This window comes from Diabrotica undecimpunctata, chromosome 1 (genome assembly GCF_040954645.1).
Source record: "Diabrotica undecimpunctata isolate CICGRU chromosome 1, icDiaUnde3, whole genome shotgun sequence".
Taxonomy (NCBI): Eukaryota; Metazoa; Arthropoda; class Insecta; order Coleoptera; family Chrysomelidae; genus Diabrotica; species Diabrotica undecimpunctata.
Genome location: NC_092803.1, coordinates 59,105,881 through 59,118,140, shown reverse-complemented (window position 1 = coordinate 59,118,140; position 12,260 = coordinate 59,105,881). Strand labels below are relative to the sequence as shown.

The window sequence follows — 12,260 nt, the reverse complement described above, 5'->3', positions numbered from 1 at the left end:
AACGAAAAAACTTACTGAAGCGTACGTAATACTATTCTCAGAATAAACGTTTAAAAATAAAAGAATAAAAGAAAGTAATCATGATCAAAATTTGCTGTCATCAGTAGGTGTATAAATAATTTAATTAAAAAACCTTTTATGGTTTGTGTATTTAGTAATTTAGATTATGGTCTGACTTCCTGATGTTTTTAAGTATCAATTTGAGTACTCTACATCAGAGATAAATCGTGTAATTACATAACGGATAAAAGCGGTATTTTAATCTAATTATATCATACTACATAATCGAGAAATTCCATTTTTATAGATATGGTTACTAGTGAAGGTACTTCAAAGATTGACGATATATGTTTAAAAAGATATTATTACCTATCTTTTTAAATTTTCTTTAATTCTGGTTTCTTATTTTTAAATTTTGTTATTGCAGATTAATGAAAAACGCGTTTAATTTATTTTTTTTTTACAATTTAATACGAGTACATGCATACAGGCTTGGGTAATAAGAAACAAAGAACAAAATGAAGAATATTTCAATATAAATTGATGAAATAGTTTAGTCCTCGTTGTCTTGTTTAGCTATCTTGACTACTTTCCTTCGTAATGGTCAGTTTTTGTTTTTTTTTATTGTCGTATACCAGTCCTTTTAAGTTTGTTCTGCACTTCTCGTCCTCCTTATTCGATGAGCTCTTGTCAGGGCGTGGCGACGCTCTAAATATTATTGACTTGCTGCCTTCATTGGTTGCGATCCTGTGCCATATGGACGGCTTCATGTAGGGATTTTCTCACCAGAGTCTTCATTTCCTCTTGGTCTTTGACCTTCTACCTTTCCTTCTACTACTACTAATTCCATGATCCCCGCTCTCCTAGCTATGTGGCCGAAGTAATTTAGGTATGCTCGGTTTACTTTTTTTAATAGCCTATCTTTTATATGAAGCTCTCCCCGAATTGACAGGTTGCTTCTATGTTCTGTCCAGGACACGCATTGACCAATCTGAGCTTAGTATTTCCCATTATTTTTCGGTCTTTCCATATTCTAATCAGTTTAGCTGTTTGTCCACTTTGTGTATGTGCGGTAGAATATTATTTGCTCTTCGGCTATCTCTGGGAGTAGAAAGTTCTTTAGAAGTTTATTAATTATATTTAACAGGACTTTGCTTGCATGAGGAAGAAAGCTGTAATTCCTGCATATGGTTAGTTGCACGTCCCTATATTCATCTATTTTCTACTTTGAAGCTTCTGTGTTTAGCTTTTTCTTCCAGTCGCCCATTTACCACGAGTGGCCTAGTTGCTCGCGCTCTCGTGCCCACTAACTCATTTTACACTTTCTGCCCCGAATGGCATGGTATTTTTCTTTTTTTTTTTTGTTACGCTATTAATTCATTTAGAGTGTACTCTGGAGAAGATAATTAGGTGGTTTCCCCTTGCCTGCCTGATGGCGGTGTTACGGCCGGTTGAATCATTATGTAATATTTGCCCGTGAGTGTCTGTTATCAAGCCAACAGCAGAACTCATTCCACTGCAGCCTTGATACAGTAATGATATAGCTGCTGCGCTATGCCATAAACTCAGTTGGTCCACGGCTGCTTATTTGGTGAGACCTTAGAAGGGCCCCTACTTTATTCACAACTCGTTCTCCACGCAAGCTGGGATGGACACACAATGCTTCTCCTTTACTTATCGTAGCAATATGAATATTAGTCTTCCACGCCTTATTTTGCCACCTGGTGGCCATTCTAAGATTGGAAATATTATTATAATTAATTATTCTAGTTGCATTGATATGTCATTGATAACAATTATGTTATTTGCTGTTTTATTTTATACGCTATATCTTCGTTTATCACTATTATAACTGGCGAAGACCACAATCGAATTGAAGAAGTTTGGTGAGCAAATATTTTTTTTTTAATATTTGAACTGGTTCCATATTAATGCAAATTACCACCGCAAGACCACTTTCTCTGGTGGTATATGAAATCACTCTAGTCAAGGCGGATAAGCTAGCGACAATTAACGACTAGCTGCGTTATTAACGAGATACGGCCCAAGAGCTTCAAAGAGTGATCAACAATTGGACCTCAAGATTGGACTACACTTGATAATATTCTAGAAAGCATATCAAAATAAAAATGGCAAAGAACAATCTTCAAATAAAACTAATTTTATGGCAGTTAATACAATTTGTATGTGTTTAGTTGATTAAAATTTTAATAAATTTATTTAGTTTCCGCTACAAACGTAAAAACTTGCCCAGGTTCAGATTATGGAAGGGACCACCAACTTTTGGTAGATGTTTTTAGCAAAAAGTCCACTCCTCGATCTTCTATTTTAAATGATACTGAACTGGTAAATTTTAAAGAGAGAATAAACAAACTGTTAAGTGGGACAACCAGTACTCCGAAAAAAGATGTTGAGACTTTTTTCTTTGGAACGGAGAGTCTTTAAACGAGTTATATTAGATACAGCTCATTAGTAGTTGTAAATTATGGATCAATAACCAAACACGGAATATTAGAAAACAAAGAAGGCAACTTAAAATTGGCAACTATGATTTAAATGATTATAAAACCTTGTCCATAGAAATTCAATGAAAATCTTGCAAGGGTACAGATGAATATCTTTCTAATATCTACAGGAGAATTTAAACTCAGAAACTATGCTAATGAAGATGAAACGGCTAATATGGTACGAGATATGGACTCTAGAAACTTGAAAGAAATACTGCAAAAAACTCTATAAAGGGTAAGCGACCCTTTATAAAAATCTTTTTAAACTTTTCCGAATTAAATGCTTAAGTTTGGGACTAAATCTGAACCCAGAAATGGACTTTGAAATAGCCACTCATAATGTCATAAGAACAGTGTTACCAAATTCGAAAATAGTAGGCTGCAGGTTTGGTGCAAGTATGGTTTCTGAAATACAACGCGAAAACGAACCTCTATAATTTTATTGTTTACTGACTATTTGGTGTACAATTATATTTCCGAAGATGCCATATTTCCGCCTTGTTTATGGGCTGAACCGGATAGGCTTAACCAGCCTATTATTAGCCAGTTGTGTCTGAAAAATAAGTCAATATATTGGTTTATTGCGTGATATAATATACTTCAGTTTTTAATTAGATTTCTGTAATATCTAGATAAAAAATTATGAATTTCCCAAACGCACCATCTGCCGAAGATCATATGGCGTTTGTCACGACCATATTTACTTGCAAAGCGATAACTTGAAGACAATTGCGTAAAATAATATGATCAGATTTTTGTCTATTTATAGACATATTATTGACGAACACATTGATGGATCGTTCATTAACTGTTACCACACTAATAATATTTCGTATATCAATTAAACAAATATATGGTATTTTTATTTTCTACCGTAGTGTTTGTACATATTGATTGATGGAAAACGTTTTTAAATATAAAAATATGTTTCTTTTTAAGTGCAAAAATGTACTTAGCCAAAAGTATATTTAATTTTCAAATAGGTTTGCAGATTATGCATTAACATATTGTTGAAAAACGGGTAATATGTGTACGCAATATATTATGCATAGTCAAAAATAAAGTTTTAAATTGGATAAATTCAGCTCCGAACAGAAGGTGTTCTTGCCGGTTTATACTAAATATTAAAAAAAAGTTTGTTACGAAGAGTGAAATTAAAGTGTTTTTGTAACTACATAGTTAAAAAAATGTGTACAATAATTTGTATGCATTCCATATAAAACCATTTAAAACATTGCATTAAAATTATACCAACTGTTTTGGGTGCCAAGTGTCCTTTCCTCCAACATAAGGCGAGAACCAAATTTCTCAATGGTTGATTATAAAAGACTCCCATTAATTAATCTTTGTCTAAGCTAAGTATAGTTTAATATTGAAGTAATATTGTAGACTGCGAGTTTGAGTACATTTATTTTATTCGAGTACGGTTAGTTTTACAAACACTTGTATTTTACAATTTGTCCTGAAAATCAATAGATTAAATAGCTACTTTGCTATATCGAGTATGTTAGTTTAATACGTCTAGAGAGCGAAATGTGCATAAGGCGAGGTATAGTTTTATTAACTGAAAACTGAGATATGTAGAGTTCGAGACGCATTGTCTGACCGCGGACGTGATATGTGTTTCTTACAGGCAAAGAACCAGCATTTTATAAGAATTTTTAAACTAAGGGAGATTTTTCAATCTTCTTTATGGCTTTCTAGTTTGTAAATTCAAAAGCAAAGCTTTTAGTGAAAATAAAACGATAAGAAATACAGGTGTATGTTTTGAATTGTTCTTTATGAGCATAAAAAGAATTTTAACCTAAAGTATGAATTACTTCAAATCATATTGGAAGGTAAAGTGCAGGGCAAAAGATCAGTTAGAAGACGCCAGAACTCGTGGCTTAAAGACCTGAGGAGATGGTTTGACCGGTCATCTACAGAAACCTTTCGTACAGCCGTTTTCAAAGCTACAATTGACATTTGGATCGTCAATATTCGAAAGGAGACGGCGCAATAAGAAGAAGAAGAAACAACTATACACTCTACATTCATAGTAGATATGTACAACAGATAGTCAGTGGCGGTATTGGACTCTTTGTAAAATCTACAGTCGAATTCAATAAAATTCCGTTAGATATAAATTCAAAAGCTGTTACAATCTCAGTACTTCATCTTACAATATATACTTCCGGTCAGCATCCAGACCAAGCCATACTTCTTAAACTACAAAAAGTGATCGAACAAATTGCTTTTCCTAAATTAACTCTAACTGACACAAATTATCATAAACTCGATTGCAGACTATCTTCTTCGCATTTGCACCTAATGCTGTTGTGAAGTGCAAGTGAAGTGAAGATTTTTGCGCTTAATTTTATTACAGCTTGTCTTAACCTAAGCTAACCTAATTTTTAGTCTTTTATTTTTATATAGTTTTTATAGGATCTTTTACCTCTAATATCATAATTTTTGACTGACTGACATTACAGTACAATACAATATTAGTAGAATTCAGTATTATTATTTCTGTCATCGTAAGACAACTCTGATATATACAGTTACTATTATCTTCTTAATAGCTTTAATGAGTCACATATTTAAAACATTTTTGAAAATAATTCACAGCAGAATTGTTAAAACTCTTGAATATGAAATTAGTGACACACAATTTGACTTTAGAAATGGTATGAGTACAAGAGACGCTTTGTTTGGCTTGAATGTGCTGGCTCAGAGATGCATGGACATAAATCAGGACATGTACTTATGTTTTGTAGACTTTGAAAAGGCATTTGATAAGGTTCAACATAAAAAGCTTTTAGATATATTAAAAAGCAAAAATATTGACAGTCGTGATGTGAAAATTATATCTAATTTATATTGGAATCAAACTTCCAAGGTAAGAGTTGACAACCAGTATACTCAAAATATCAAAATACAGAGAGGAGTCTGCCAGGGTTGCGTGCTGTCCCCACTACTTTTCAATGTCTACAGTGAAGCGGTATTTCAAAAAGCGCTCTCAGACTCAATAGAAGGTATATCCATCAATGGAGAAGTTTTGAATAACTTACGTTTTGCAGACGATACAGTAATAATGACGGATAACAACAATGATTTACAGAACGTAATGCAACGCCTTAATGAACGCTGTCATGAGTACGGACTGAAGATAAATTTAAAGAAAACTAAATGCATGATCATGACTAAATCTGCACATGCAAATATCCAATTGACTATTGAAGATACTGCAATTGAGAGTGTTACTAACTATAAATACTTAGGAACATGGATAACATCAGATGTAGACCAAACCAAATAAATTAGGACACGCATTGAAATAGCACGTGCATCATTCATTAAACTTAAAAAGTTTCTTTGTTGTCGGGATATAAGGTTAGAACTACGCCTGAGAATGCTTCGATGTTACGTGTTATCTACTCTTCTTTATGGCTTGGAAGCGTGGATACTAAAAAAAGTCCATCTGAATAAGTTGGCCGCCTTTGAGTTTTGGTGCTACAGAAGAATCCTACGAATATCATGGATTCAAAGAATGTCAAACGTGGAAGTAACTAGAAGGATAGGAAATGAGGCGGAAATAATATTAACTATCAAAAGACGAAAACTTGAGTACTTAGGACATGTGATGAGAGGGCAAAAATACTCATTATTGCAACTTATTATGCAGGGCAAAATCCGAGGAAAGCAAAATGTGGGAAGACGAAGAATATCCTGGCTTAAGAACTTAAGGGAATGGTTTGAATGCAGTAGTGCAGAACTTTTTAGAGTGGCAGTCAACAGAGTCCGTAGGTATAGCCATGATGATTTCCAACCTTCGATAGAAGATGGAACTTAAAGAAGAACAATAGTCTTTTTATTTAGTTCTCATTAACAATGATTTTGTTGTTATTGTCAACTAGTACAGAGGGAACTCGTATTTTAAATATGTCGCTTATTTCTTTTAGTTTTTTTGTGCACATTAAATATGTCATGTCTAGAAATCACCTCTTCCATTTCGTCGCATCTTTCTCTTATTCATTTTTCTTGCCTTTGATTTAATAAGTCGACACTGTTCCATAAATTTCAATCTTCTGTCATCCATTTATTATCTTAATTAAGTTACCTTTATAATCATTGTGTGCAGATTTCATTAACTTGGTTTTTCAATTCTTTCCATAGTTCTTCTGAATCTTCTAGTTGTTCTTAAATGTTTTTTATTCTATTATTAAATTTTTGTTTTTTATTGCCTTGTCTGGTTTCTGTAGCTAGATTAGTTTTAACTTTAGTGTAATATCTATCACAAGCGATTGGTGATCAAATGTATGTAATATCTGCTACTAGAAATGTAGTGACTGTTTTGATGACATTTTGGAAGCGCTCACTTAGCTCACTTAGGAAAGTATATGATCCATTTGGTTTCTGGAGGAGCCAGGATTGCTGCCATCATTAAATGAGGCTTTCCAAGTATATATAGTCCTCACTTGAGTAGTTTATACGTGGTAATGAATTACCAGACAAAGCAGCGTTTGAAGAGATAAACAATATAAACATCCCCATCGTGTTGGGTATATCAATCTCAGATACTTAACCATTAATCAAGACGTTCATAAACAAAATCTGGCAAGAAATAGGGGACCAAACAAATACAAATCTTACAATTACTAAACCACATGTATCCTTATAAAAACTTCTTATGCCACCAGAAAAAAAATACCGGGTAATTCTCAAGAAACTTCGGCTTTAACACACAAGCTACATCACTACATAATCTCCAAACAACCACAACCAACTTTCTACAGCTGCCAAACACCTCTTCTTCTTTGTCAACTATTTTCCATCCACTCCTGAATGTAGGTCTCTCCCTATTGCTTCCATCTTTCTCTATCTTGCTCCAATCTAATCCACTGTTTGCCTGCCACTGCTCTTATGTCATCTACCCATATTTTTTGAGGTCTTTCCATGTTTCTTGTTGTCGTCCTTGGTCTCCATTCCAGAATTCTCCGTGTCCACCTGTTGTCATTATATCGGGCTACCTGACCTGTCCAGCGCTATTTCATTTTTGTAATTTCTTCCACAATATTCCTAATCTTTGTTCTACGTCTAATCTCGGTGTTTCTAATCTTGTCTCTTAGTGATATTCCAAGCATGATTCGTTCAATTTCTCTTTGCGTTGTTTCTAATTTTTCTTTCTTTTAATTTCAGCATCTTGATTTGGTTTTCCTAGTTTGATGACATGACCTAGATATACATAATACTCAACATTTTCTATGGTATGATTTTGTATTGTTATATTTGTCTAGCCTCTGCTCAGTATTTTTGTTTTGCTGTCGTTCATTCTTAAGCCTACCGCTCCTGAAACTGCATTTAATTGTAACACACCTCTTGCAGTTAGTCATCTAATAATAAAACGGTCATACACCAAAGCGAAGCTCATATTCAAGATACCCAATAGCCTTAAAGAAGCAATGGTTACCAAATTCTGGTTACCTGTGTTTTTTTAAATAACTTAAAACTATATTATAATCAAAAAATATTATTTTATTGTTGTAAACTGTGAGTATTTACCATACTCTTGTAACTCATAACTTGTAACGCTGTGTCTTTCTTTTCTCTGTTTGTGTAATAAATCTAGAGCTTGATGCGGATAAATATTTAAAAAAAGTTTTAAATTACCATATAAATTTGGAGTATAAATGGGTTTTTTAGACTGGTCATGCAAATGTTAACTGAACGTCAAACAGTAAAACTAAAAGTCATTGAGTTTTTGAAAAGAAATTATTATTACTATTTTTTCATATATACTAAAATCAATTTGAGAAAAATAATCTAAATGAGTTAATTACAATTTAAAAATAATGTTTGTATAATAACAAATCATATCAACTCATAAAACGCAATATCGCTTACCTAAAGAACAGAAAATCTTTATTATAATTAAATGTAGACAGGAAATTGTTGATAAAGTTTTTGTATCATCACGTCCATACCATGTACTTATGACGATATTTTCTAAGACGTAGACTGATTAAAATGAATAGGATGTACGTTGCTATGTTTACTGTAAAATAACCAAAACAATTCCTTTTATAAATTTTTAAACTAGTTCCCGATTTAAATAAATAGCCCAGTCTGGTTAAAAAAAAGGTGGAAAAATGTTTCGCAGATATCTGAAGCTTTTAAGACATAGGTGGGGGATACTAGATGATGAATAGATGAAAAGATACTCCTAGTTTTACCTTGCGTTTTTTTAAGCAATAATTTATGGTCACAATTTGATTTTTTGTCTATAAATTTTTTGCTTTATATTTTAAATAAACAATATTTATGTCATTTTTTTATGTCAAGAATATCTTTATTTTCCCGTTTTTTTAATTAAAATTGATAAATAATTTACAGAGATATTTGCAAAAAAGCAGTTTTTTTGCACTAATTTATAAATTTTATTAATTTTTTTATTAACAAAATAAAATGGTATTAATACATTTAAACATTAAGGAATTACCATCTTTTAGATTTGTGCGAAATTTCCTCCCGATCAGTCAAATATTTTATAAGTTATTTAATTTGTTTATCCCTGAGGCTAATTATTTAAACTATTGTGCTTGCCCTATGCATGATGCACATTCAGCAAATTTCATAGGATTCTTTAAGACTTAGACTATCTCAGAAGTTAAATGGATATTGAGTTTTCATCGAAATTATTTACAAAATAAACGTTTGAAAAAGGGGTATGTTTTTTACTTATAAACAATTGTAATAACTTCTATATTTTTCAAGCTACAGACTTGTACGTACAACCATTGAATAGCTGGTAACAAAGCTCACATTAAAAAATAAAAAACCTTCTATGACCAATAGGAACGAAGTTAGTGACTATTTATAAAAAAATTATATCTCCATTGTTTATACACATTAAGAAGTAAAATTTGCACAAATTTTGAATGAAAATCTAAACTTTATATTAAAACTTATAGCTATAAAATTTATCTAATTTTTCGAAACGACGGTACTTTCGAAAGATCGACATAGTAAAGTGGAGAGGATATCTGTTTCAGCTCCGTTTTTTTTTCGGCATCGGAACTTCAAATTGCAACACCTAGGAAAAATTTACATTACATGTTTTTTTAATTTGCTCGAATAGTCTGTCGCAGTATTAATAATGATGACATAATTTTCACCCCCCATAAATCTCGGAAAATCCCGGAAAATCAACATATGTTTTTTCATTTTATATCAATGATGTAATAATACTTATATATTTTATAAATTAAATTTCAGGTAATTCATTATATTACACATAGGTACACATTATATTCCTTATATTAATTATAATTGTTTGTATTTTTATAATTAACAATATTGATTTTTATTCTACTTTTCTTACAAATATGATATACAATATTAATCTAATCTGCCTTACTGCTTTGATAAAATAAGTCGATTTTTTCATCGCTTGCCTTATTAAATTTTGCAATGTTTATTGAACTTTACTTTTTTTATTTTCTTTACATACATTGGTTTAAAAGTTAAAATTTGGTTCATTTATTCGACTTCACTGTCAGGTCTGAACCTTTTTGTTGCAGGTTGTTTGTCTTCACTTATTAAGTCAGTCTTTCCATACATTAACATATTAATGGGCGATCTTAATGCCAAGGTGTGTCAAGGTAAGGTAGGAGAACAAGTAGGAAACTATGGGCTTGGAAACAGAAATGACAGAGGAGATCGATTGATTCAATTTTGCCAAAGTGAAGACTTCGTAATAACAAATACCTTTTTCAAATTACCTCCTCGACGGTTATATACATGGACATCTCCACAACATACCAAAGAAAAAATAGTGAGAAATCAAATAGACTACATTATGATAGCAAGGAGGTATCATAATGCTGTTAAATGTACTAAGACGTACCCGGAGCTGATATAGGCTCAGATCATAACCCGGTAGTTACTGTGATAGAGGCGACACCAAAAAAGATTAGAAGACCACACAGAAAGGCACTAGATTTAAATAAACTTAGAAACAAAAATTTACGTCAAGAAACAGGAGAAGAAATAAATGAAAACCTCCGTTCAGTGCAGCAACAAATTAACGATACAAACAATGTTAACCAAAAATTAAAGTACATAAATACAGCTATACAAACAGCAGGAAAGAAACATCTTACAAAAACTACAACAAAGAATAAGGGGTGGATAACACAAGATATACTAGACTTGATGGAACAAAGAAGAAAGATGAAGAATTACCCAGACAAATACAAAGAAATAAATAAACACATAAAAAAGAGAATAAAAGAAGCCAAAGAGGAGTGGATTAAAGAACAATGTGAAGAAATGGAAACCTATGAGAAAAAGTACGATGCGTTCAATATGCACAAAAAAGTACATACATAAGTACATAACAGGAAGCATAAAGAAATGCCAAATAGGTAAACTTAAAGACAAAGATGGAAATCTTATTGTAGATCTAGAGAATAAAATAAAAAGATGGACAGAATACCTGAATGAATTATTTGAAGACGATAGAAACAACTTAACTCAGATAATCAATGCAACTGGGCCAGACATATTGAAAGAAGAAGTAGAATACGTAATAAGAAACGCTAAAAATGGAAAAGCAAATGGACCTGATGAAATTCCTACAGAACTGTTGAAGCTTTTGAATGATAAATGCGTAACCATAATATTAAATTTTGCAGCGAGGAGCTAAAACAGTTTCCCCTCCACTTTCCTATGTCGATCTTTCGAAAGTAACTTCGTTTCGAAAGGTTTTAAGTTTCGAAAAATTGGATGAATTTTACAGCCATAAAATTCAATATAAAATTTAGATTTTCATTCAAAATTTGTACAAATTTTACTTCTTAATGTTTATAAACAATTGAGATATAATTAACAAAAAAATTGTCGCTAACTTCGTTCCTATTGTTCATAGAAGGTTTATTTTTATTGTTAAATGTGAGTTTTTTCCCCAGCTATCTAATGGTTATACGTACAAGTCTGTATCTTGAAAAATATAGAAGTTATTACAATTGTTTATAAGTAATTTTAATTTCGATGAAAACTCAATATTCATTTAATTTATGAGATAGTATAAGTCTTAAAGAATCCTATGAAATTTGTTAAATGTGTCTAGCATCATTCATAGGGCAAGTGCAATGGTTTAAATAATTAGTCCCAGGGATAAACAAATTTAATAACTTTTAAACTATTTGACCGATCGGGGGGAAATTTCGCACAAATTTAAAGGACGGTAATTCCTCAATGATGAAATATATTAATATCATTTTATTTTGTTAATAAAAAAATTAATTAAATTTATAAATTAGTGCAAAAAAACTGCTTTTTTGCAAATATCTCCGTAAATTATTGATCAATTTTAATTGAAAAAACTGGAAAATAAATATATTCTTGACATTAATAAATGACATAAATATTGTTTATTTAAAATATAAGGCAAAAAATTTATAGACAAAAAATCAAATTGTGGCCATAAATTATTGCTTAAAAAAAACGCAAGGTAAAACTAGGAGTATATTTTCATCTATTCATCATCTAGTATCCCCCACCTATGTCTTAAAAGCTTCAGATATCTGCGAAACATTTTGCCGTGAAATCGATGATTTTTGTATAACCAGACTGGGCTAAAAGTGAAAAAGTGAATACTCTAATAGAGACTTATAAGCGATAAAAAGTTAATGTTAATTAAAAAGGTTTTGAAACCATTTTGTTGTGGCATGTCTAAGTTAACCATTAATTATGCTTAGATGGAAATAAGCC

General features: G+C 31.6%; 1 protein-coding gene across 5 annotated transcripts in view; it reads left to right on the top strand.

The window, feature by feature from the left end:
* Positions 1–12,260, top strand: part of Pkg21D (Protein kinase, cGMP-dependent at 21D) — a 149,242-nt gene that overhangs the window by 101,533 nt on the left and 35,449 nt on the right. The window lies entirely within an intron of this gene.